At 50.0% G+C, this 26484-nt stretch overlaps 1 protein-coding gene across 2 annotated transcripts in view; it reads left to right on the plus strand.

Moving 5' to 3' along the window:
• Window positions 1–26484, plus strand: part of DNAJB6 (DnaJ heat shock protein family (Hsp40) member B6) — a 510499-nt gene that overhangs the window by 157687 nt on the left and 326328 nt on the right. The gene's annotated exons all lie outside the window — the stretch shown is intronic.

Below are 26484 nucleotides of genomic sequence, written 5' to 3' on the forward strand. Positions count from 1 at the left end.
TCAATCAAGCTGAAGTGCAATAGTCTTCAAGTTCAACAGCCTTCAGTTCAGCAAGATGCATTGCTCCCAGGGTTGATGGTATCTTGCATTTACCTAGTCCCCAACGGCAGACAGAGGATGAGACCTCTGCAGCACGCCCTGGAGGACAAATGGGATCAGGCAACGGCTTGATGGGACTACCGGATTCTACTTTCCCATGCTGCGAGATCATCCATCCCATGGTGCACTCATCGGAAAAATCTCCTGTTCGTAGTGCCCTCCCACCAACGTCCTCTGGCGCAATCTTTGACCACAGACGCCTCTCTTCAGGGCCGGGGAGCACACATGGGCCCTCTGCTAACTCTGGGCCGGTGGTCGAGCAAGGAACAGACTTATCACATAAACATGCTGGAGCTATGGACGGTGCATCTAGCTCTCAAGACCTTCTACCCTTCCATACAGTTCAAATCCATACTGGTCCAGACGGAAAACACAACCACTATGTACTATCTAAACAAACTGGGAGGGACACGCTCTCGCCCTCTGTCCCCCGGAAGCGCAGGCGATCTGGCATTGGCTCCTGGCCAGACAGCTCTCAATCACAGCAGTCCGTCTTCTAGGGGATCAAAATTCTCAAGCGGAGGGGGGCGTGGCCAACAGCATGGCCGATTAGGACGTGCCAAAGCGGAGCTCCTGCGGAGCTGCCTCAAGATCCGACGAAAAACCAGCATATTCCCTCACAAAAACGACAAGGCGGCTGAAGGTATCCTGCATCTGATAGGGACAAGCTACGGGAGAAATTTCGGCGCTACGGCCGGGGAAAACGCTCCAGATCAGCCCGCTTGTGTGCCCGACTACACTAAGAAGGCAGCCGGCAGCAACCGGGCATACCGAGCGCCGTGAACTCCAGTGCCTCGCCCCGCTGAGCGAGGTCACCGAAGCTGGGTGACAACACTGTGACCAGGCATACCCCAAGCAATCCTTGGACTCAGCCCCCCTATCCCTACGGAGCACGAACGACACAGGGGAGACCTGCACCAAGATGGCGCCCGGAGTTGGGACGGAGCGCCGGCGGCCCTGAGAGGCACAAACCTGGTCCCCGACTGGCTGGCGCAAGAAGACCGGCGGCGGTGGTTCTAGCGGAGCGCTGCTGTGGGCACTGAAACGGCGGCCAGTCACTCTTCCACTGACTACGGAGCGCCTGGGAGGCGCAGACATGACCCCGCCCGGACGTCTGTCCACCGGGCTGAGAGACGGCAGCGACCCCCTGCCGGGTCCCGACGCAGGTCTGACCCCAGTGAGGAACGAAGGTAGGCGTGCAGAAACGGCAGGCAAATCCCGCCCGGGACGGGATCGCGGGGATGGAGGGGGTGACCGGCGGTGCCCCGAGTCCTCCACAGACCACGCGGCATCTCATCCAACATACCCCCGGGAGTTTCAGTGCTGGGGAGGCTATTGTGATGCACAAGAAGCGGACAAGGGCCATCAGGAGATAGGCGCGCATCGGGGACTACGACGTGGCGCAGAGACCTGCAGTCTTTTTCCGGCTAAGTTGACCTGAGTTGACCGGTCCTGCGACGGCTACAGCAACTGCGGCTGGGGGCAACTAACTCATAACTGTGCACGACCCACCACACGTAACACCTCCACACACTGGAGCGTCGAAGGAGTTTGCCTATACGCGTCACCGCACAGTGACTGTATAGGGGTGCAGAGAGGCAAAGGCACGAAAGCTACAGCTAGAGGTGCACGGACTGGGGAGAGTGAGAGACCCGGAATATCCACGCCCAGTCGGCAGTTGACCAGAAGACGTTCCTGACAGGGTTTGTTAACCCGTAGCCCTGCCTGACACTCAAGGTAGGCCGGAGAGACCCCTGAGCTGCTTGGAGACACGGGCGAGGCCACTGCCGCAGCGAGATGAAGTGGGGGGGGTCGGGGAACCCGGTGCCTGGGAAGAGACGAGAGAGGGCCCTACCAGGCGGACACCTGCCTGGCAACTACAGGAGATCTGGACTGGGGAGGCCCTGAGAAGCGAGAGATCGCCCTGAGATCACATCCAGCGTCTAGGTGGAAGGGGGCGATCTGCCAACGGAGCAATCGGGTTGCGTCCACCCTGCGAACAATGGGGAAAAAGGAGATCCTACCGAAAGGACCCAAACAGGGCCCAATGGACAACTTTGCCGTGCCAGGTGGCGGAGGGCCTTCCTGCGGCCCCGGGCATGCGTTCAGACACCGATCTACTGATGGCGGCTATCCAGGCTTCACGTACTGATATTCAGGAGTCCAGGCCGGCCTTGGAGGTCAAAATTGGCGAGGTGGGATCGGAAGTGACACTCCTAAGACAAGATTTTCGAAATTTGTCCGACTGGGTCACCTCCGTGGAGACACGAATGGGTGAGGCCGAAGATTCGATCACGACCCTACGAAAAGACATGGCGGAGCTTCAGGCCTCCCATCGTCAGCTCCTCTGGAAAGTGGACGACGCCGAAAACGGGGCCCGGCGCAACAACCTGCGCTTTGTCGGTTTTAGAGAAGGGATTGAGAAGACTGATATGGTGTCCTTTCTGCACGCGTGGCTAATGGAAAGATTCCCAATGGCACAGTTCTCACCATGTTTCATAATGGAGAGGGCGCACAGAGCTCTCCTCGCAAAACTGCCGGAGGGGGCAAGACCACGTCCGGTTATTGCACGCTTTTTTAACTTTGCAGACAGAGACTTGATACTTAAAGAGGCGAGGAAGATGGGCGGGAGGTGCAAAAGCAGAGGCGATCCTTTGATGCGGTGAAGGCTAAACTTAGAGACTTGAAAATTCCGTACATGCTACTGTTCCCGGCGAAACTTAAGGTGATCTTCAACGATCAGACACTCTTTTTCACGCACCCGGAAGACGCCTGGCAATGGTTGGAGGAGCGTCCGATCCTCAACAGCAGAGAGATCGCCAGACTTGATCTGCTAGATAGATCCCTGAAGAACGCAACTCATTGGGAACTTCCGAAGGCTCAGAGACTGAAATCCAGGCGATCTAAGAGGCAAACCCCAGCGACGCCATACAGAGGCCGAGGCACTGGTACGGCGCAAAAAGGACGTTCCGCCTCCCCAAGAGGTGCAGCCGCATCGGGGTCTAGATTCGCAGTATTGCACACCACGGCACGATTGGAAGGCGAGGAGGAGGCTGCTCAGTGTGCCTTCATCGCTAGAGGCCGGTACAGGGTATTGGTTCATGCGGGATACACATCTGACTCTAGGGGAGTGGCAGTCCTAGTTAAAAAATCCCCACCCTTCTCCATTACTCGCACGTGGATTGACCCACAGGGAACATACGCTGGAGTGCAGGGTTACTGGAACAGACGCACATATACCCTGATTTCAATCTACGCACCACCCAAATTACAGTCACGCACGAATGCAACGCTTGCAAACATACTCTTGGACACAGCAGACACCGTACAAGTGATAGGGGGAGACTTTAACGACGTGATGAATGTAAACCTTGATAGATCCGGTAGCACAGTTGGGGAAGAACATAGGACTGCATTATTTAACCAGATGAACACCTTAGGACTGACTGACGTATGGCGATGGCTCCACCCGACACAGCACACCTACTCATACTACTCTGGGGCGCACAAGACGTTCTCGCGCCTGGACTATGTTTTTATGTCCCAACAGTATTTGGGAATAGGGAATGCCGCAGACTACAGGGCCAGAAGCATATCTGACCACTCACCATTATACGTGAGAGTGGGGCACGACAGAGCTAGAGACACTAGGTCCTGGCGCCTCGCGGCCCGGGATCTTCAAAACACAACAATCCTGAGAGGCGTGAGGACAGACATAAAGGTATATTTTGCAGAAAATGAAGGCTCGGTGGACTCGAATATTACTCTATGGGAGACCCTGAAACCGGTCCTACGTGATAGGATCAGATCTAGTTTAGGCGACGACAGGCGGAGACTTCAGGCTGAGGTAGCGGCTCTGGAACAGGCTATTCTGAAATGGGAGGGAGAATACTTAACCCATAAGTCCGAAGACACCTTACGACACCTACGACGGTTACTTGACGCCCAGAAACAATATAGGGAACTGGTAACCAACGAGGCCAAGACCCAATCCTTAGCCACCCTCCATAGACTATATGACGTGGGAGACAAGTCGGGGAAACTATTGGCATGGCTCAGTAAAAAAGAGAGAGCTGAGAGGTGGATAGATAGTATTGATATGGCTGAGGGTAATGAGGTCAGCACCGACACGGAGATAGCAGAGGCCTTTGCTACCCATTATGAAACCTTTTACGCAGCTCGAGACCTAGCGACGCACAAAGTGGCCCTCCAATACCTGGATGATACCACCTTACCGGTCCTCCCCCCGGAAGACATGGAGGTTCTGGAATCGGACATAACGACTGACGACATCGCGAGCGCCATAGCCAGGCTTCGACAGGGCAAAACCCCAGGCCCGAATGGTTTCCCAGCAGAGCTTTTTAAACACACTGCAGACCTACTGACCCGCCATCTTAAGGGCCTCCTCACTGGTGCCTTCGAGGAAGGAGAACTCCCACCAGATCTCACTATGGCCACAATAATCCCGCTATATAAGGAGGGCAAGCCGCGGAAGAGTTGTGCCTCCTACCGGCCGATATCTCTACTCATACCGGAAGTGAAATTGTTGGCAACCATCTTGGCTGTCCGCTTGAGGGCGGTCATCACGGGCCTAGTGCATATGGACCAATCAGGCTTCTTGCCGGATAGAGGAACGAAGCTGAATCTCAGGAGAGCCCACAACTGGCTCCAAGAGGTGAAGGAGAGAAGTGATCCACACTGGTTCCTCTCTCTGGATGCCGAAAAGGCGTTCGATGCGGTTCACGGGCCCTTTCTGTTTGCAGTGCTTCAGAGGTTTGGTTTTGGGCCAAAGTTTATTGCATGGATCCGATTACTCTATACCGGCCCGAGGGCCAGGGTGAAGGTCAACGGGATACTTTCACGTGAGTTCCAAATCCAAAGAGGCACTAGACAGGGCTGTCCCCTATCCCCTCTTCTCTTTACGCTCGTCATTGAGGTGCTCGCGGCCAGAATCCGGCACAATACAAACATTCATGGCTTTACCACTGGTGATACGGTACTGAACCCTGAAAAGGTCTCGCTTTACGCATACGATGTCTTGCTCTACATTACCGAGCCGGAGACCACTGTGCCGGAGCTCTTCCAAGAATTAGAGTGATACGGAGGGATGGCGGGCCACACTATAAATTGGCACAGTACTATATGATCCGAGGGGACGCAATCAGTGGGGAAGACTACCAGAGGAACTCCTGACAACAGCCAAGGGATTCCAATACCTCAGGGTTTATATAACGACGGATGCGACCCTCTCGTTCCGAAGAAACCTGGAACGAATCCTCACTAATGCAATGGCGGATATGGACCGCTGGCGACAGCTCCCTTTGACACTTCTGGGCAGGGCGGCCATGTACAAAATGATCATTCTACCGAAATTCCTATACGTCCTACAAAATAAATATTACCCACTACCAGTGGCGGTCTTCACCAGGATACACGCAGATTTGAGATCCTTCCTTTGGCTGAGTAAGCAGGCTAGGGTGGCCCTGTCTACGTTACAGAGGCACCAGTATAGTGGAGGAATCTCACTCCCCCAATTTAGAGGCCTATATTGGGTGGAACATCTGACCCCGATTAATGACTGGCTCCACGCGCCGGCAGAGCACCCGACCTACGCGTTAGAAAGAACTAAACTAGCACCCAATAATATACTGCAATATCTCTATGGGAGCGCTAGGGGGGCCCACCTTCTCCCTGCCACATCTATAACGCTTAGGGCATGGATGAAAGCTACACGACGCATGGGCTGGGAAAAGAAACCCACACGGCAGACACCGCTGTGGCACTGCCAATGGTTGCACGAGCTGCATAAACTACGAGGATTCCGGAGGTGGGACGACATCGGCATCTCCACCATAGGGGATGTAATAGCCAGGGGGGAGTTGAAGTCGTTCTGAGTTCTCCAAGCAGAGTTCGGGTTAAATAATACGCAGCATTTCAAATATGTTCAACTACGACATGCCTGGATAGCCCAAAATATCACACTTACTGATATTCCTGAATACGCGCCACTGGAGGGGAGCCTTCTTCAAGAGCAAATGGTGGGAAAGGCGGTCTCCCTTACTTATAAAACACTGACTAATCACATGCTGGGTGACTTAACAAAACTGGTGGGAGAGATGGAGGACCTAGATTGGGAGATAGTCCTGATGCATCCTCGGGAAGTGGCTATCAAATCTAGACTACGACTTATTCAATTTAACTTTCTCCATAGAACATACTTTGATAGAGTGCGTCTATGCAAGATGGGGAGAATAGAGGACTCGCGATGCCTTAGATGCCTACAGGAGGAGGGAGATTTCTTTCACACTATATGGACTTGTGATGTAATACACAGATATTGGGCTCGGATATTTGGGGAATTAGAGAACGTCCTCGGAGCTTCCATCCCTCTTGACCCCAAGTTAGCGTTGCTTTGAATGACGAACGAGGTCGACCTGACCCGCCCACTAATCACTTTCCTAGTTCTGGCATTGGTTGTTGCCAAACGAGATATTGCAAAACACTGGGGAGCACCAGCACCCCCGGACCTGGAGGAGTGGAGAAGAGGTTTAGACCTATATATGGCAGCAGAGAGGGTCACATATAAGGCCAGGGGCTGCCCCCAAAAATTCCGGAAAGTTTGGTCCAAATGGAGACACTATCACGGGCTGGATGGGGGACTGTAGAAGGGTTGGTAATGGAAGGAGAGGTGGGACACAACTCCTAGACCGCAGGGGTATAGGTTTGGACATGACTACATAATGTTGATCACATAAGAAACAGTGAGTCACCCGTTACTGTGGGCCTTGAACGACTGGGGGTCCTTGCCTGATTCTGGGAAGGAGGGAGGGAGGGACAAGGATGCGTAACTGATGCATTTCTTTTCGTCTATGTATACATTGAAGGACTTTAAATTGAGTTTTCTTCCGTTCACCAAAGGGAGAGGGAGGGGGGGTGGGAGTGCGTTTTCAAATTAAAAATGCTGAAACTTGGAACGCCTATGACCGATTGCAGCTGGGCAATTGTGGGTAGACATACTACATCGATCATGCTCGCCGCCCGACCTCCGCGGTGTGGGCTAAATGGCTGTGTCCCTCCAGGGCAATGTGTAGCAACAGCTGTGATGCATCATTGTGCTCCCCGACAGATTGTACATTGGCCCCTTGTTTATCTGCAATAAAAATCTATTTAAAAAAAAAAAAAAAAATCTCAAGCGGACTCCTTGAGTTGTCACTTCGACAATCAACAAGACTGGGTTCTGCACGACAAAGTGGTGGCAGACATTTTTCAACAATGTGGTCAACTAACCATCGATACCTTTGCGGACGATCCAAACCAAAATTCCACACCTTCGCGTCAAGGTTTTACTGACCAGGATCGATAGGGAATGCCCTTTTGAACGGCTGGTCAGGAACCTTTGTTTACGCTTTTCCTCCTCTTCCTCTCGTCCTGAAGGTCATAACCAAAACCAAGCTCCCACACTTCAGAACGAGGATGATACTAACAGCACCAGACTGGCTACAGCAGTGGTGGTACCCGGACCTTCTGCATTTCTCGAAATATCCACACAGAAGGCTTCCGTGCAGACCGGAACTCATGTCCAAGATGAACAGGAGTATCTATCATCCCAAACTTCCATCGCTGAACTTGGCAGCATGGCTCCTGAGGTCCTCCAGTATGGCCACCTAATTGTTCCTCAGGACTGCATGAACATTTTGAGTCGAGAAGACCTTCCACAAGACATTCCTATTCTTTTAAATGGAAAAGGTTCTATTTGTGGTGGGCAAGAGGAGGTCATTTTGCCTTATCTCCTGCATTTCAAGTCTGGTCTAAAATTTGCTTCCATAAAGGTACACCTGACTGCCATTATGGTGTACAGAAAGTCTCCTACTCAAACTTCTTTCTTCAAGCTCCAGACGGTTAAGGATTTCCTTCAGGGTTTAAAGAAAGTTTTTCCCCCTGTCCGGCCTCCTTCACTTCCCTGGGAGTTGAACCTGGTTCTTTCTAAGCTTATGGGTCCTCCCTTTGAGCCAGTTCACAAAGCGACCCTTCAGCACCTTACATGGAAATGCGCCTTTTTTGGTGGCAATCAAATCACCTCATAAGGTGAGCGAGATTGAGACTCTCTGTTCCAAGGAACTGTACACAGTGTTTCACCACAACAGAGTAGTTTTAAGAACCCACCCTCCTTCCAAAGGTGGTGTCGGATTATCACATTAATCAAACCATTTCACTGCCTTCTTTCTTTCTCAATCCATTTAAGCCAGCTGAAAGGTCTCTCCATTCTCTAGACCTTAAAAGAGATTTGAAATTCTATCTAGATAAGTCTCAGACTATTAGGAAATCTGATCAATTATTTTTAAACTATAGTTCCATCAGATCATGTTTCCTAGCCCGCAAGCTTTCATCTCTAGATGGATCGTGTAATGCATCAATCTGGCTTATCAATTGGCAAATAAACCCCATTTGGCATCTCCCAAGGCGCATTCCACTTGGGGAAAGGCAGCTACAATAGCTTTTCTGCACAATGTATCGATTGCTGAGATCTGCCAAGCAGCCTCTTGGAAATCGGTACATACTTTCACGAGACACTATTGTCTCGACTCTGATTCTAGAACATATACTCAAGTAGGCCAAGGCTCCTTGAGGAATTTATTTCAATGCTAAAGTCATTTGAAGTGAGTTTTCGATGTTGCGGTCATTTACAGTGGTCATTTGCCGGCAGGAGTAGAGAATGGCTTGCTATTCCATTCAGTGCTTGACTAATGATGAGGATCCCCTGGAAGAGAAGGATAAGTTACTTAACTGTAATCCTAGTTATTTTCCATGGGCATCCTCATCAGTCATAAACCACCCACCTCCCCGGGCTAATGATCCAGAATTATGTCATCTCTTTGTGCCCTGACCTCTGGGTCTCCGCAAAGAACAACTAACTTAACTGTCACCCCTAAGGCATGATGGAAAGCTCGGGGTCATCGCTGCCTCAAAGGCATGGAGCCAGTTTTTGATGTTTTACATTTGCTTTAATTTTCCATGTTAAGTTTCCAAAGCAGCCTATGGGCTAACCATGCCTGTTTTTTATTTTCTGCTATTTATTTATTATTTAAGGTAGTTCAAGTGTCTCTTGGTCCTCCTGGTTGGTTTGTGTTATGTTGCAAAGATAAGGTCTCAGAGTATTGCTTAGCCTTGTGTGTTTTTTTCTGGGAGGCTGCATTGATTGGTGATAAAATGGTGTGTCTGTGTGTGTCTGTGTGTGTGTGTGTGTATATGTGTATATGTGTGTGTATGTATGTATATATGTGTGTATGTATATGTGTGTGTGTGTTTATGTATATGTACGTATGTGTACATGTGTATATATGTGTATATGTACATATGTATGTGTGTGTATATATAATTTTCATATATTTTCTGGGGTCCTTGCACATGGGTGGGATTATTTAGTGCTCATGACTTTGACGAGGATACCCCTGGAAGAGAACTAGGATTACAGCTAAGTAACTTATCCTTCTCATAGAAAGTGGTCATATAGGGGGCATAGTGGACCCAAGGGTAAGTAGCCTATTGGCTACTATCCTCTGTCCCCCAACACCGCTAAATTTAGTATTAAGGGGAGCCCCTGTCCCCAGGGAAGCAGATCCTGATGACGTAAGAAGAGTGGACACCAAAGGGCCACAGAAGCAGATGACCTGGTACCAACCCTGCTGGCCCGTCTGCATCCCTTGTCGAAAACTGCACCAAAGTTGACTTGTCCTGCAGTTGAGACTCCAGAAACCTGGAAGAGCTGCCTGCCTTCGAAAAAGACTCAAGGCCTCCTTTGACTAGCGGGCCAGTTCTAAAGAATCTCCAAAAGAGAAGACTCTAAGGTCTCTGGAACCTCCAAAACCCGACACACTAAGCCACCACTGCACCAGTCTCCTCCGGCCTGGGTTGAAGTGGGCCACTGGTGTCAAAAATGTTCTCCATCCCTCTAGCTCTCGATTTCATTGTAGTTTCTCCCCTCCAGGACTCCCGACGTCACCTGTAGCCTTAATTCCGCCCTCCCCGCGACTTGCACCTGGTTGCCCTCATGCCACTGGTGGTGGGTGTACTGTTGGTGCTGCCTTCACCTTCACCTTAAGTCTTCCCCTCCATTCACCTTAAGTCTTGGGTATTGGTCCTGTAAGTCAATATACTGTACCTGTTTGCAGAATTTGTATTTCCTTCCATAGGATAACATTGCATAACTCAGAAATTGCACTAAGTGACCATTTTTTAAAGTGAAAAGAATTTATATTTGAAAACGTACTTACCTGAATAATTTGTCTCTGATGCCTAAATGTATATTAAGATACTTGCTAATTTTATAAATTGGTGTATAAGAAGCTGGCTTTGTATATGTTATGCCCACTAGGTGGTTATACTGTCCACAGAATTAAGGGGCTCTTCAAAAGTGTACAGGGCTCAATGTAAAACCCAGAGTTCTCTATTAGTGATAGTGTGGACGAGCAGCCTTAGGCCTAGCACAGAGGAGTGTAAGATTTTTTGAGCAACATTGAGCAATAATGGACACTCGACTTAAAAAGGAGATCCACATCGATTTTAGAAAATATCCTTTGTTAGTATTTTATTTTAAGACCAAGATCTTCGTAATAAGGTAAGTATGTTTTTTAATAAAAATACTTTTCACTTTTAAAAATCGACACTTGAATGTTTTCTGAAAAGTTTAATGTTTTCCTATTGGGAAAACAAAATTGCGGTTATACAGGTAGTAATACACTTCCAACATTTTGGGACCAAAGGTCAGCAAGGGTCAGATTAGTACCAAAACTGCACCACCAGAGGCACAGGTTGCCAAGGGCAAAGCCTTTGTTCGGACCAAGCCTTTTCATTAGAGACTGGGGGTGCCTGGAGGCACACTGCTTGCAGGTAAGTAGATTGGTTGCATTGTCCAAGCTTTGGGGGTTAGAGCAAGCACAGGTGGGCCACAAAGCAGTACTAAACATACACCAGCAGAGGAACAGGGGCTGCCGGGTGCAAAATTCCCATTGTGCGCCCAATGCTTTTTAATAGAGTTTCTTCTTTTGGAAACAGGCTGCAGGCGTAACACCGGGGGAGATTAGAGTCTTTCGAAAGCAACAGTCCTCCCAGAGTTTTCTGAGGTCGCTGGCTGCAAGACTGGTCACAAGTTCGTAGAAGCTGGAGACCGGCCTGTAGGGCTGGGGCCAAGTCCTTTGTCGTCATTAGTCTTCTCTTTAGGGATATCTTCTTTCTTTTTAAGTCATCACAGATCTAGTTTCTAGGTCTGGGGGAGCCCACTAAATTTAGGGGGCTTTTACGGGTAGTAGCAGGTAAGGCCATTGGGCACCTTACCTAGGGTGACTACACCCACTATTATGCCACCCTCCTGTGGCAGGGGGGCATAGACCTAGCCCTGATTTATACGGGGTTCCCTTATCTTCAAGATGGTGAGGACTGTGAAGTGTGCTCAACTTCGCCTCCTCCACCTGAGTGGTGTAGTTAGCACAGGTGTACATGCCTCTTATTCTTACCATCCTAGCCCATCTAGATTTTCCCACCCAAAGTTGGGGTGTAAACCCGGGGCCGCTATCTGATGCTAGCAGTAGCGGCTGGGGGTTGCATTATAAAGGCGGCAGGCCTTTGAAGCTTCCCCTTCAAGATCTTGTCCATCCTGGGGGAAGGAGGTGTGACACCTCCCTTTCCCCTTTTGTTCTGGTCCCAGAGAGCAGATGACGTTTACCCAGAGGTCCAGAAACGTGTGTGGCAGGTTGCCTAAAACCAGTCATTCTCACACCAGGGTCTGTAGGTTCTAGGGTGCCATCCGAGTACATGTTTTAATAAATCTCACACTGGAATCTGTGTGGATTTATTACAAGGAGCTGTTTGGTACCAAACACTCCAGGGTTCAGTGAAGTCATTGTGATGCTGGGTAATTAGAGTTGTCAAGTTTCCTGCCCATGTACTCTCTATGGCTTCTCTGGCACTTACAATATTAAGGAATAGACACTAATACTGCAGGGGCATGTCTGCTTATGTATACATGCCCACACCTGGGGTGTAGTGCACCCTGCCTTGGGGCTGGTAAGGCCTGCTAGAGGGGTGACTTACCTATATTTTAAGGCAGTGCTAGTTGGAATGGTACACATGCAGTGTGCCATGTTGACTTGGTGATTTTGATCTCCTTATGGGGGCAGTAGCATGGTCCTAGGGGACCTCTTCTGCCTCCATGCCCTAGGTACCCAGTGTACAACGTACTTGGGACTTGCAGGTGGGTTCGAAATACCAATTGTGGACCTGTTTTTATGGAAAAAGCTCTTACTGGGAACCTGGACTGCAGGGACCCAGTACTCCACAGTCAAAATGGCATCCAAAGCCAGTCAAAAAGTGGGAGATACTGCAACAGAACCCCATTTTCTCCCAGTATGGAGCTTCTTCTTGAGTTGTGTTGTCATTTATTAATCAATGTGTGTATTTCCAAATATCTTGCACTCCTCTGTGTTAAGCCTAAGGCTGTTCAATACTCTACCCCCTAATAGAGCACTATGGGATTGCATAGCAAGCCCCTGTCCACTCTTAAGGGAACCCCTGGACTCTTTACTTGGTATATCAACTTATTGATAAATCACAAAAGAGCCAGCTTTCTACACTGGGTGATAAGTACAGTAACTTATTGGGTTGGAAACTTCACTTCTCTCGTAGGAGATTTCTATTCATAGTCATAGGCACTGAATAGTCACGCCCACGTGTGGGGAACCCAAATCACTTCGATATATCTTCTTAAGTTTAGACTTTTACCTTTCTTGAGAGGCCTGCAAAGAAAATCAAGAAAGAGACAGAATATGCAGCCTACATTCTGTTGGAGGCTGGCTTAGTTTGTGGTGCACACTTAAGTGATGCACCTTGCACTAATGCAGGCAACCCTTATGGTGATTTTAGTGGTCTTTGATCACCATAGGCTGCTCTCAAAGTGTTAGCTGTGGAGAGCAGCCTTCAGTCTTATCTTGAAGTAGTTAAGCAGCTTGTTTTACTAGTTTTGTCAGTAGAGTGAGTTAAATGAAAAAGAACCACACAGTGTTTATATAAAAATACTTCTATTTATTACAGAACACAAACTAACACATTGGTATTTCTCCTACCTGGAGATATTAATACTATACACCAAAATACTTTAATTTCAATCATGTAAGTAGCACAAAATACAGCGGTCGCCAGGGGGAGACCAAACCATATATAAAGAGAGGAATGCAAACTGCAAAGGGGGACGGTCTTGGACCAGAAGAGCCTGAAACGCATGGAATCACACAAGGTAAGTACTTAGGAGCCCCATGAAGGCTGTGTGCAGAGTGGGAACACAGCTGCCTGCCCAATAGAAGTCAATGGAGAAGTTACAGTTTTGCATAAGTAGGACCCTTCCCAGAGGACCCTGTAGAATTCCCTTGGAGGACGGCAGGTTGGAGAGCCACCCCACCCGTGGATGTCCCGAAAGCGAGGTTACTTACACCAGGGAAGCCAGGTGCATAGGGGTGCAGAGCGTGGGAAACCTCCTTAGACAATGGAATACTTAAAAAAAAAAAATACCTCTGGAGAGGACCGTGAATATGTCCGGTGGAATCCAAGGGTGGATTCTGGAAGTGAAGAACCTGCAACCAGAGGGAAAAGAGTCTATGCCACTTGGTTGTGACCAGGAGGCACGAAGACACAATGCCTGCCAATGTCGGGAGGTTCAGAAGAGTATACTGTGACCTTGTCGCTGCAGCTGTGAGGACCATGTGACGCAGTGGAAGACTAGGAGCTGTGCAGGATGTTGGATGTCTGTAACTAGGTGGTCAGTGGCCGGCAAGAGCACCAACAAGCCTTGGTAGCCGCAACTGGCACTCTGGCGTTGTGTAGTTCCTACTAATTCGTAGGACCTGCGCATTATTTGGACAACCTAAACTGAGGGCTTGGGGTTGAGACTGATCAACACCCCGCAGGATATGTTGGCCTGTAGACAACCTAGCTCACAGTGCCACCGTAAGCCCACCCCAACCCCACTTACCCCCAACTTTACTAGGGAGTGAATTATTTCTGGTAAACACTGAACATGACAACCCTGACCCCGCAGGGATTGTGGAAACATTACAGAACCTTTTTGCTCAGTCACTTGTGCTTACTTTTCTCAGAGGAATATACAGAGAATACACAGTCTGGTGCTTTCAATAATATTTATGGAACCAACATTATTCTTGCATAATGTGTGCTGCAATGATTATTAGACTGAACCAGATAAATGTGATATCTGAAAGAGACATGTTAGTGACAGATTCCTTACCTTGGAGAATCCCCAGGCATCAGACTGGATCCGGAAAGTTTTGCTTAGCAGTACCCCTGCACTTCAGTAGGTGGCGTCCGGCGGCTCCGCGTCCGTTGCTGGCGCAGTATGCACCGATTTGATGTCACTGAGGCTACTTATGCGCCACCCGTGCGTTCTGGTGTCAGTTCTTTCTTTTTCCACACCAGTAAGTGCAGATCCGGTTAGAACACGTACCCTAGTCATTTATTTGCTATCTTTTTTAGACTTTTGTCTCGTGTTGGTTTTCTCTGGTGCTAGTAGGAATTCCTGGTTTTAAGTTTTGCGGGACCTGCTGTCGCAATATGTTGGTGGCGGACCCTCATGACGTCGGTCTCTACTGCCTGGAGCGCGACCATGACTCCAGGTCCTGTCCGGACTGTAGGGCTTTGGCCCCGAAGGCCCTGAGGGAACCGCACCGGAAGTAATTTGAAGTTTGGCACTCGACCCTGTGCCGTTCGAGATCCAGTGGTCGTTCCTGTGACCGCTCGTGGAGTTTTCACCACCACTCCTCTTCCCCCTCGGATTCGGGTAAGAGACGGCACAAAAACAAGTCTAAGAAGCATTTTCGCTCTCCGGCGTCCCCCCGTCGGTCCCCGGATGCAGGTGAGGGGGACAGGGGCTCTGCCCCTGCTGCTCCTTTGGAGCCTGGGAGTCCTGCAGCCTACCCACAATACCGAGTCCATCAGCAAATCCCGCACAAATGCAAGAATTCCTTGCTGCCATGGACCGCCGGTTTAGGCCTCTGGCTCCCGCCGGTGCGCCTTTGGGCCCCGCGGTCCCGTGTCTGTATCCTGCTGGTCTGTTGACTCCTTCGGCTGATCCAGCCCCAGTGACCCCAGCGGCTCCGGAGGATCCTGCGCCCCTGCCTCTGGCCTCTGGTCCCATGCTGCCGGCTCCGCTCCCGGCACCGCCCTCTGCTCTTCCGCCACAGTGGATACCGCTGGTTCTGCCTCTGCCCCGGTTCCCGGAGGGATTTGTCCCCGCCTGGGATCCGAATTGGGACCCTGACGTAGTTTATTCCTTCACCTGTCCCTGCCCCACAACCGAGGCCTTTGCCTACAGCGCCGGTGGAGGAGTATGACTGGGAAGGGTCTGAGGACCCGTTTGATTTGAATTTGATTTGTGGTTTTATAGAGCGCTCATATGCCCATGGGTGTCTTGGCGCTGAAGAAAAGGACGTGTGACAGTGTGCTCGTCAGTGTCATTCTGAGCAGAACTGGGTGGACGACTTAGAGGAGGCCGGCGGCCTCGACGACGACTCCTGATCCGGGGTTGCCTCTCCCCCGCCCACTATGGAGGAAGGCGCCTCGTATACGGTGGTGCTCCATTGGGCTACTGAGGTCCTTAACCTCTATCTCCCCATGGTGACCCGGAAGACAAATCTCCTTACTGAGGTGCTCCAGCCAGCGTCCATTTCATCGGAGCCGCTGCTACCCTTTAATGATGCCCTCACCGAAGTGAGGTAATATGAATTTTTATGGTCAATTGTGTCCCCTAACGTAGACCCCAACGGCTCCATGTACGTGCTTCAAGTACATGTATGTTCCCTCCACAACCAGCTATGAAGACGCAAATACATTTGCGTCCAACGTTAACATGTCCTCTTTCAGATCCACCATGAATGGGTCGATAATTCCGTTCCTAAGTATGCCTTGCCACCGTCTTTACATGGTGCACTTTCACGTTTTCCTGGCTCTGGCGAGCTAGGCCCTGATTTCTGCCATCGAACCCTCTCTGCCTTCTGCCTCTGAAAGCTGCAGCCTGGATATGCATCTGTGACCCTTGCCTTACTCCCTGCGCGGCGAGCGGTGCCCGGCTCGGCCTGCTTGCCTGCCAAGACTGTATTTTGCCTTCAAGTTATCTGCTCCGCTCCTCGAAAATACATTCCTGTCTAGTGATTTAGGAAAACATCTCCCCAGCTGCAGAGCAAAGGGCCCGGCCTTTCTGTCTCCGTGCAAGTAAATCATTGCTCCCGTTACCATGGTAGGCCCATGGCCCCTCGCATTACACGTAGTCACATATGCATGCACTAGCAGTCAGTATAGAATAGCCTCTGACCGAGAGACCTTTTCCTCTAGGTAATACAGTTCCTCAAACATTAGATACCAGATATGATTTGGGATTAGGTTGTTCTGACACTCCAGACTTCTGTCTCCTCATGTAGAGCTAAATGTCAAGTCCCCTTCACCCTCCAGTTCCACGTCAATCACACGTCATGTTGCCTGCGCGCGCATCCAGCCATATATTTCTGCTGACACTGCAGGATTCCTCTATGGATCCACCCACTTGTGACACTTTCATGTGACGTCTCTAGCACACACCTCCGTGTACGCCCTCGTGCACGCCTTCTGTTACGCACATGTGTTCTTATCTCTTTTCTCTCAGCTGTTACGCCTTCTGTATCCATCACCATTGTATGCATTTACTATATATATTGTACTCTGTTAATAAAGCACTGTCTATCCCTTCGTGGTGATGGAACATGATACCTGGTTCGAACCAATTCCATATTATGGAATAAAACCCTTATAAACTCAGATGCCACAGACTCTGCCTCTCATTTTTTTATTGAGTTATTTTATTGAACTTTACCGCATAGAAATTCAGCATAGGTAAATTCATTTTACCACATAATTGGCGCCCGAACAGGGATCCCTCCCCCACCTTACGCGCCGGCGGTGCGTTGCAGGCCTAGCCCCCTGCCACAGCCGTGACGGACAACTACGCGTACCCGCAGGATTTCCTGTATCTCCCTCAGGCCAACGGAGGTGACTGAGGCTGCGATCGACACCCAGACGAGGCGGTGAGGAGTGCGGAGGATCCCGACCAGAGCCCAGCCGAGAGAGCAAGGTCCGAGGTGTCTAGAGGCCCACCAGTTCCGAAGTTCCGAAGTATCTACGTCACGAGTCGAGTCCAGTCCGGTCCAGTCCTGTGTCGAGTTTCCGAGGCCTTCCGTTCCGTGCTTCCCGGTGAGTACCGTTGCTGGGGACGCATCTAGACGGGTACATTAATTTGTGTCCGGTCAAGACTGGTTTGGGTACACAGACCCGGTCTGCACTGTTTAGCAGTGTATCTGTACTGTTTAGCAGTATATCAAGTATTCAGCTATCAAGTTATGGTCCATTCTGAAATGTTTTAATGTGGTTGGGCACTTCGTCATGGACCTCCACGGGGGTCCCTGTGGATAAGAACGTCGCCAGGCGTCCTCTCCTGGTGCCGGGTGACCCTGCCTTTCTGACTACTCATCCTACACCTGAAAGTCTGGTCATTCAAGCTTCTACGTCTGAGTGCCTTTCTGCCGAATAAGGACTCTAAGAAATTGGAGCAGTTTGGCAAGCTGTTGTTCTCTTCGGCCAGTTTAGGACTGCGGATAGTGAACAGAGCATGCCTTCTGGGTCACTATTGCCACCTGGTGTGGGATTCCATGGCTGAGGTGTTGCCTCGGTGCCCGGAGAAGGTCAGACTGTGCTGTCTCAGGCTGTGGCTGAGGGTAAGGACGTGGCTAGATTCACCATTCGTTGTGGCTTGGACACCGCGGACTCCCTCGGTAGGGCAAGTTCCACGACCGTGGCGCTTTGGCGCCATGCCTGGCTGCGGTCCTCTGGACTCTACCTGGACGTTCAGAGCTTGCTCTTGGACATGCCTTTTGATGGCGCTCGCCTGTTTTGTGATAAGTCCAACACAGCACTGGAGCGTTTTTCAGGACTCTCGAGCTACGGTCAAGTCCTTTGGCCTTTCCACTACGCGCCCGGCCACGTACACGTTTCATTCCTTTCGTGGCCATGGAAGAGGCACCTCTGGCAGTTTGTTCAGTCAAAAGCCTGTGCAGAACCCGACTCGGCATGCTCGTGGGTGCGGAGGCCACCGAGGTGGCTCTGGGGGCCAACGTGAGGCTCCGTCCCCCTCCGCCCGTGACGTCTACCTCAAAGCCTTCCTATTCTGAGCTTCGGGTCGCACCCCACGCCAGTGGGTGGCAGGATTAGTCATCACCTTCCCGATTGGTGTATTGTCACTTCCGAAAAGTGGGTGCTGCAGCTCGTCCGGAGGTGCTACTCCCTCCCCTTCAAGTCTATCCCCCCGGCCAGTAGCAAGTTATGGCTCTCTTGGCCAAGGGGGCCATCGAGCACGTTCCTGGGCCAGAAGTAGGACGTGGCTGTTATTCCCTCTACTTTTTGGTCCCCAAGAAGGACAAAGGGTGCTTGCACCCCATTTGGACGTCTGGGACGTCAATCGCTTCCTCCGGAAGGAGAAGTTAAAGATGTTGACTCTGGCTCAGGTCTTGGCTGCCCTTGACCCTGGAGATAGGATGGTAGCGTTGGACTTGCAGGACGCATATTTTCACATCCCCATCCTGTCGGCCCACCAACGTACCCTGCGTTTAATGGTAGGCCAGGAGCATTTTCCGTTTGCTGTGCTCCCTTTCGGCCTTACCAGCGCCCCTCGCGTGTTCACGAAAGTGATGGTGGGGGTTGCAGCTCACCTGCGCAGATCAAGGGTGTCATTCTTCCCCCTATCTCGATGACTGGCTGTTGAAGGCGGGCTCGCCCCAGGCAGTCGTCACCCACCTTCAGACTACGGCCAACCGCCTGCATTTGCTGGGGTTCTCCATCAATGTTGCAAAGTCGCACCGGAGTCCCTCTCAGAAGCTCCTTTTTATCGGAGCGATTCTGGATTTGCAGCGGTTTCGGGTTTAGCCTCCCGAGCAGCGAATCTGGGATATTCAGGCTATGATTCCGATATTTCGGCCTTTATCCCGGGTTTGTCAGGATGACCCTCTGCCTCCTGGGCCTGATGGCCTCCTGCATCCTGCTAGTGCATCATGCCAGATGGCATATGTGGACTTTGCAGTGGGACCTGTGTACACCTCTGGACATGGCTGGAACACCAGGGCGTCGCCCTGGTGGTTCAACACCTGGCAGGTTCTCTGAACGCCAGGGCGGACGAACTCAGCCGCCGGTGCCTGATGGATCACAAATGGTGTCTGAACTAAGACGTGGTGCAAGGTCGCTTTCTGCAGTGGCGAGAGCCTTGGTTAGATCTATTCGCCACCGAAGAGACGCACAGTGTCATTAGTTCTGCGTGTTGGAATTTTCAAGGCTGCACTCGCTCGGCAACGCTTTTTGTTGCGAGTGGAGCTGAAGTCTGTTGTACGCCTTTTGTGTCTCCGGATTGGGCATGAAGATACTGGTATCCCGAGCTACTCAGCATGGCGATCGATCCCCCAATCCGACTGCCTCTTCTGGAGGATCTTCTGTCGCAGCAGTAGGAGACTGTCTTCCACCCGAACCTGTCGAGCCTCCACCTCCATGCGTGGAGAGTGAGCAGTGACAGTTGACAGCTTTCGATCCTTCTCCCGAATTCTGTGATGTCATTCTGGCAGCCAGGCGTACCGCCACAAAAACGGTGTACGCCTGCAGGTGGAACAAGTTTGTGGCATGGTGCACAGATAAGTTTGTGGATCCCCTGTCTGCCCCTCTTTCCGAAGTTCTTCTGTTCTTTCTTTCTTTGGCCCAGCAGGGCTCTGTTCTGGGCACAATCAAGAGTTCTCTTTCGCAACCGAAGAGACCGTGCAGGGTCATCAGTACTGCGCATTTGAATTTTCAAGGCTGCACTCCCTCAGCGACTCTTATAGTTGCGAGTGGAGCTGCGGTCTGTTGTATGCCTTTCCGCCTATACCACTTCTGCCCAGAGTGCTGAAGATCAGGCGCAACTGGGCCCAGGTCATTCTTGTGTCTCCGGGTTGGGCACGAAGATACTGGTATCCCGAGCAACTCAGCATGGCGATCGATCCCGCGATACGACTGCATCTTAAGCGACGGTCTTCCACCCGAACCTGTCCAGCCTCCACCTCCATGCGCGGAGATTGAGCGGTGACAGTTGACAGCTTTCGATCTTCCTCCTGAAGTCTGTGATGTTATTCTGGCAGCCAGGTGTACCTCCACAAAAACGATGTACGCCTGCAGGTGGAACAAGTTTGTGGCATGGTGCACAGATAAGTTTGTGCAACCCCTTTCTCCCCCTCTTTCCGAATTTCTTCTGTTCCTTCTTTCTTTGGCCCAGCAGGGCTCTGCTCTGAGCACTATCAAGGGTTTTCTTTCTGCCATCTCCGCCTTTCTGCAGCTTCCTGATCAGCCTTCTCTTTTAAGTCCCCAGTTGTTAATCGCTTCCTGAAAGGCATTATGCACAGGTTTCCTCCTGTGCTGTTCATAATGCCTCAATGGGACCTAAACCTTGTCTGGACATATCTGATGTGCGCTCCTTTTGAGCCTCTTCATAACTGTCCTTTGCGTCTTCTTACTCTAAAGACTGCTTTCCTGGTAGTCATCACCTCTGCCAGAAGAGTGAGTAAGCTCCAGGCCCTTTCTTCAAAACCTCCTTTCCTTTCTGTTCATCCGGACAGGTAGTTTTACGGACCCGTCCTTCCTTCTCACCAAAGGTTGTTATGCCCTTCCACATCGAGCAGACCATCACTTTGCCCACCTTCTTTCCGCCTCCGCACCCTTCCAAAGAGGAGGAGATGCTCCACCGCTGGACCCAAAACATGCGCTCTTACTTTATCTGACGTGCAAACAGCAGTTACGGGTGGATGAGTGGTTACGTGGCTGCCAAAAAAGGTTGGCCCGTGCACAAACAGACCACCTCTCTGTGGGTCGTTCTCTTCATCAAAGCCTGTTACTCGTTGGCTAAGAAGGAGCCTCCTGTGGGGCTGCGTGCCCATTCCACCAGGGCACCGGCAGCCACTACTGCCTTGGGACGTGGCGTTCCCTTGCAGGACATTTGTCAGGCAGCTACGTGGGCCTCGCTGCACACGTTTACCAAGCATTACTGCCTGGTCAGTCCAGTCCGGAGAGATGGCTTCATTGGCTGTTCTGTTCTCCTTGACTTTCTAGTGTAATTCAGTTCGCAGACCCACCACTGGGGTTGGTATTGCTGGGGTATCTATTCTAAGGTGAGGAATCTATCACTAATGTCTCTTTCAGATGCATAAGTTACTACTTGTGTAATGATGTATCTGTAAGAGACATTAGTTAGTGATAGATTCCTTACCGCCCCTCCCATCCTGCTAATTGATTACCCTGGTTAAGGTCACCCCTTTCAGGGCCATAGTTTCAATGCACCATTGGTCAGTTTCTTGCATGGCTCTTCGTTCTTGGCGCGGACAGTTGTGTACAGAACTAACGCCAGCACCCATGGGTGGCGCCTAAGTAGCCTCCGTGATGTCCTCGGCGCATACGACGCCAGCGATGGACGCCACCTACTGATGCGCAAGGGTACTGCTAAGCTAAACTTTCCGGATCCAGTTTGACGCCTGGGGATATTCTAAGGTAAGGAATCTATCACTAACTAATGTCTCTTACAGATAGATGGTTACACAAGTAGTAACTTGTGGAACAAGCGTAAATAGTAGATATGGGGCCATCGAGCACGTTCCTGGGCCAGAAGTAGGACGTGGCTGTTATTCCCTCTACTTTTTGGTCCCCAAGAAGGACAAAGGGTGCTTGCACCCCATTTGGACGTCTGGGCCGTCAATCGCTTCCTCCGGAAGGAGAAGTTAAAGATGTTGACTCTGGCTCAGGTCTTGGCTGCCCTTGACCCTGGAGATAGGATGGTAGCGTTGGACTTGCAGGACGCATATTTTCACATCCCCATCCTGTCGGCCCACCAACGTACCCTGCGTTTAATGGTAGGCCAGGAGCATTTTCCGTTTGCTGTGCTCCCTTTCGGCCTTACCAGCGCCCCTCGCGTGTTCACGAAAGTGATGGTGGGGGTTGCAGCTCACCTGCGCAGATCAAGGGTGTCATTCTTCCCCCTATCTCGATGACTGGCTGTTGAAGGCGGGCTCGCCCCAGGCAGTCGTCACCCACCTTCAGACTACGGCCAACCGCCTGCATTTGCTGGGGTTCTCCATCAATGTTGCAAAGTCGCACCGGAGTCCCTCTCAGAAGCTCCTTTTTATCGGAGCGATTCTGGATTTGCAGCGGTTTCGGGTTTAGCCTCCCGAGCAGCGAATCTGGGATATTCAGGCTATGATTCCGATATTTCGGCCTTCCTGATCAGCCTCTCTGTGGGTCGTTCTCTTCATCAAAGCCTGTTACTCGTTGGCTAAGAAGGAGCCTCCTGTGGGGCTGCGTGCCCATTCCACCAGGGCACCGGCAGCCACTACTGCCTTGGGACGTGGCGTTCCCTTGCAGGACATTTGTCAGGCAGTTACGTGGGCCTCGCTGCACACATTTACCAAGCATTACTGCCTGGTCAGTCCAGTCCGGAGAGATGGCTTCATTGGCTGTTCTGTTCTCCTTGACTTTCTAGTGTAATTCAGTTCGCAGACCCACCACTGGGGTTGGTATTGCTGGGGTATCTATTCTAAGGTGAGGAATCTATCACTAATGTCTCTTTCAGATGCATAAGTTACTACTTGTGTAATGATGTATCTGTAAGAGACATTAGTTAGTGATAGATTCCTTACCGCCCCTCCCATCCTGCTAATTGATTACCCTGGTTAAGGTCACCCCTTTCAGGGCCATAGTTTCAATGCACCATTGGTCAGTTTCTTGCATGGCTCTTCGTTCTTGGCGCGGACAGTTGTGTACAGAACTAACGCCAGCACCCATGGGTGGCGCCTAAGTAGCCTCCGTGATGTCCTCGGCGCATACGACGCCAGCGATGGATGCCACCTACTGATGCGCAAGGGTACTGCTAAGCAAAACTTTCCGGATCCAGTTTGACGCCTGGGGATATTCTAAGGTAAGGAATCTATCACTAACTAATGTCTCTTACAGATAGATGGTTACACAAGTAGTAACTTGTAGAACAAGCGTAAATAGTAGATATGGTTCCACCGTGGTGCAACACAATTGTATATATGCATGCATATATACAAGGTAGAAATCTAGCTTTATCATACTATGCGGACCCTAATCTAAGTGTACCTAGAGTGTTTGTTGGTGTAGAGCCAAGAATCCCCCCAAGGGATGATCCAATACCGGATGGGATAGGGGGAAGGACCCCTTCTTGGTGACAAACTGGACACCCCTAACGAGATGTCAGGTTGCTGCAAGGTGATTTTTCAGCATGCAAGGACCCTCTTTGTCATCGAAAGTACCTACTCTACTAATATATCTGGATGCTTATCTTCTATAATAGAAAGCAGCCTTGCGATGTACGTATTAGATTAGCGATATTGTGGATATGGAGATATCCCTGTTGGCCCGTGGATGAAGATAGTGATGACATCTGTACGTAGTAAGGAATGCGACTGTGTACATGATGATCAGAGCATTGTGAAAATGTTGTGCGAAGCTAGATGTAAAACAAATTTCGTTTCAGAGAAACAAATCCAACATTGTAGTGCGTGCAAATGTATGCAAAAGGTCACAGCCTGGAAATGTTATTCTTGACGACAGTGTAGGAAATAAGCTACTTCACTTCACGGGCCTAACCCAGGAATATACCAAGGGAGCAACGTCTGGACCAGCAAGGTCCAAGGTACTCAACATCAGCAGGACAGTCAGAGCAGGGCCCGAGCAAGCAGGGGAGCCTACTGAAGCAGTAGAAGACCCTCAGGAGGACCCACAGGCCTTAGGCACAGGAGTCGCAAGAGGACCTCGAGCAGCTCACCAAAGGTGAAGGCCCACAGTGCAGAGGATGCTTTGAGGACGCTGATATTGGATCAAAGAGATGCTGGAGGCTGCAGCTTCTTGTAGCCTGAAGATGTCTGGAGTTCAGAGCCAACAAACCTGGGCAACGTCAAGTCGACGCCGTGCAAAGGGGTTCAGTACCAGTGGTTCCGACGAGGAATACTCGCCTTAAAATTGCAGAGAGGACAGGTCCGGTCTCGAGGGAGTTGCAGAACCCTCACCTGTGTTGTTGAGCCTCAGGTAGTCCCTAGGACAGCCGGCACAGCATACTGGTCAGCTTTGTTGCAGTGACTTCATATGCCGGGAAGTGACTCCTTCTCTCCAAGGGAGATTACTTCGGGTGTCCTTGATGCCTACCTGCCTCTTGAAGAACCTGAAGGAGGCACAGATGATGAAGAAGACTTGAACAGCGAGGCCATGAGCAACAGTAGTCTTCCTCCAAGTGTCCAGATGGTCAAAGAGTGATATAGTTTTAGTCTTGAGTCTTGTCCCACAACACATGCTTCCTCTGATGCTGAATGAAGTGAAGACTACCTTTGCTAAAAAGACAGTGACCAGGATTTAGTCTTCCAAATAGGACAGGATGGTACTTGAAATATTTGAATACTTCATAATCACCGAAAAACTAAGCAGAAGTAAACCTTCCTGGACAAATGCAGAAAGAAACAACAATTGAGCATTATTTTTTTTTCCACAAAGCCAAAACGATGATGCCAAACCTTTCGACAGCAATGTCCTTGACGTCGGCAAACGGTGTCGAGAGTGATGTCAGTGTTGGGAGGGAGAATGTCTGATCACAGATCTCCTTTTCTGGTGGACAATACCTGTCCTCTGCCGCTTTTCTGGGGAAGGGTGAAATGCTCCATTCTTTATTTTCATCCTCTCTTGATCTGCTTTCATGTCTTAATCCATTATACATTATCTGACCTTTTGGGTTCTGTTAGACATTTTGCTGCACATTTCACACCCTTTAGTGAGGTGTGTAGGTGAGAAACACCTCATAAGTATTGTGGGCATTGGAGCTCGCCATCTTTCTGCCACAGGATGGACATTTGGTAAAGAGCATGCATTCGGACTGAAAATTCCATCCGAATTCCTGAAAGAAATGTGCACTTGACAGAAGAAGTGACAAACAATTACGTAGTAATCTTTTACAAGCGCTGAAAAGAATTTGGAACAAGTTTTAATGTGAACAAAAAACACCCGAGGTGTTCAGTCAGAGATTCTGTTTGAATGAGCCAGAAAATAAAACCCACTCAGGCAAACTGCCACCGCAGTGCATTGTGGGATGGGGTACCTCTGGTGTCCTTAAAGGTGCAAGTCCCTTTTTTAAACTTCTCAGTGATTGCAGATTAGGCTGTCTTTTCCTTCTCATGTCTGTTGGTTATAGGTAGCCTTTTTTTCTATGGCAGTATTGCAAGTTTAAAGGCTTAATCAGTCTATATTTTATCAGTTATCTCTCCTCCAGCATTCACCAGGAAAAAACATCTGACAGTGTTCATTGTAACTATATGGAAAATGTTTTTTAGTGATGAACACTAATCAATGTCCGTGAGCAAGGTATTACGAAATACCGAAACGCGTTGATTGTCTGTGTTCCTGACAAATGGATTTAAGAATAAATTAACTTTGCCTAATATTGCTGCAAGAGTGCGACCCATTTCTTTCGGTCACGAAGGATGAGATGGATATATATATATATCCCCATCTCAAAGCTCCAAGGTTCCCACCTGTTGGAGATGCACTCTGGCAGGCTGACAATGGAGTTGTGCCTTTTACCCACTGTGGATTTATTTGCATCCATTTCGCTGAAACACACCCCACCTTTAACAAAGGACTCCAGATCCCAGAAACACCACTGTTTGCTGATGCCCAGAGGGCAGGGACTGATTACTAAGGGGAGAGCCTCAGCAGCTGAATTAACTTTGCCACTGACGAAGAGAGCCCTTGCTCTCAAAATGCATTTGGCGTATGATTTTATAAGAGACCTCACCTTTGAAAGCCTGCTGGCAAGTACCTGAAAATAAAGGCGTTCATTACTGAGTTCGTTGTGTGGTTGCTCCCAAAAGGGTTCCTGTCCTTCTGTTGGATATATAGATAGATAGATAGATAGATAGATAGATAGATAGATAGATAGATAGATAGATAGATAGATAGAATCTCAAACGCTCCTTTTTCTTCAGTAGGGTAGAAAAGAGCACTCACTGGAATGGTTGCAATCCATTTATTCCAGCAACGCAACAGACCATCGCGTTTTGGCTTGCACCTTTCTCGATGTTCGAGAAAGGCACAAGCCGAAACGTGTCTGTTTGTGGCTTTGCTGCAATAAAGTGATTGCAACAGTCCCCTTGAGTGCTCTTTTCTACACTATTGAAAAAAAGGGAGCGTTTATAAATTTCGTGGGTACATCCCCACAATTTAAGCACCAGTTCAGGA

The sequence above is a fragment of the Lissotriton vulgaris genome, chromosome 10 (assembly GCF_964263255.1).
Source record: "Lissotriton vulgaris chromosome 10, aLisVul1.2, whole genome shotgun sequence".
In the NCBI taxonomy this organism is placed as follows: Eukaryota; Metazoa; Chordata; class Amphibia; order Caudata; family Salamandridae; genus Lissotriton; species Lissotriton vulgaris.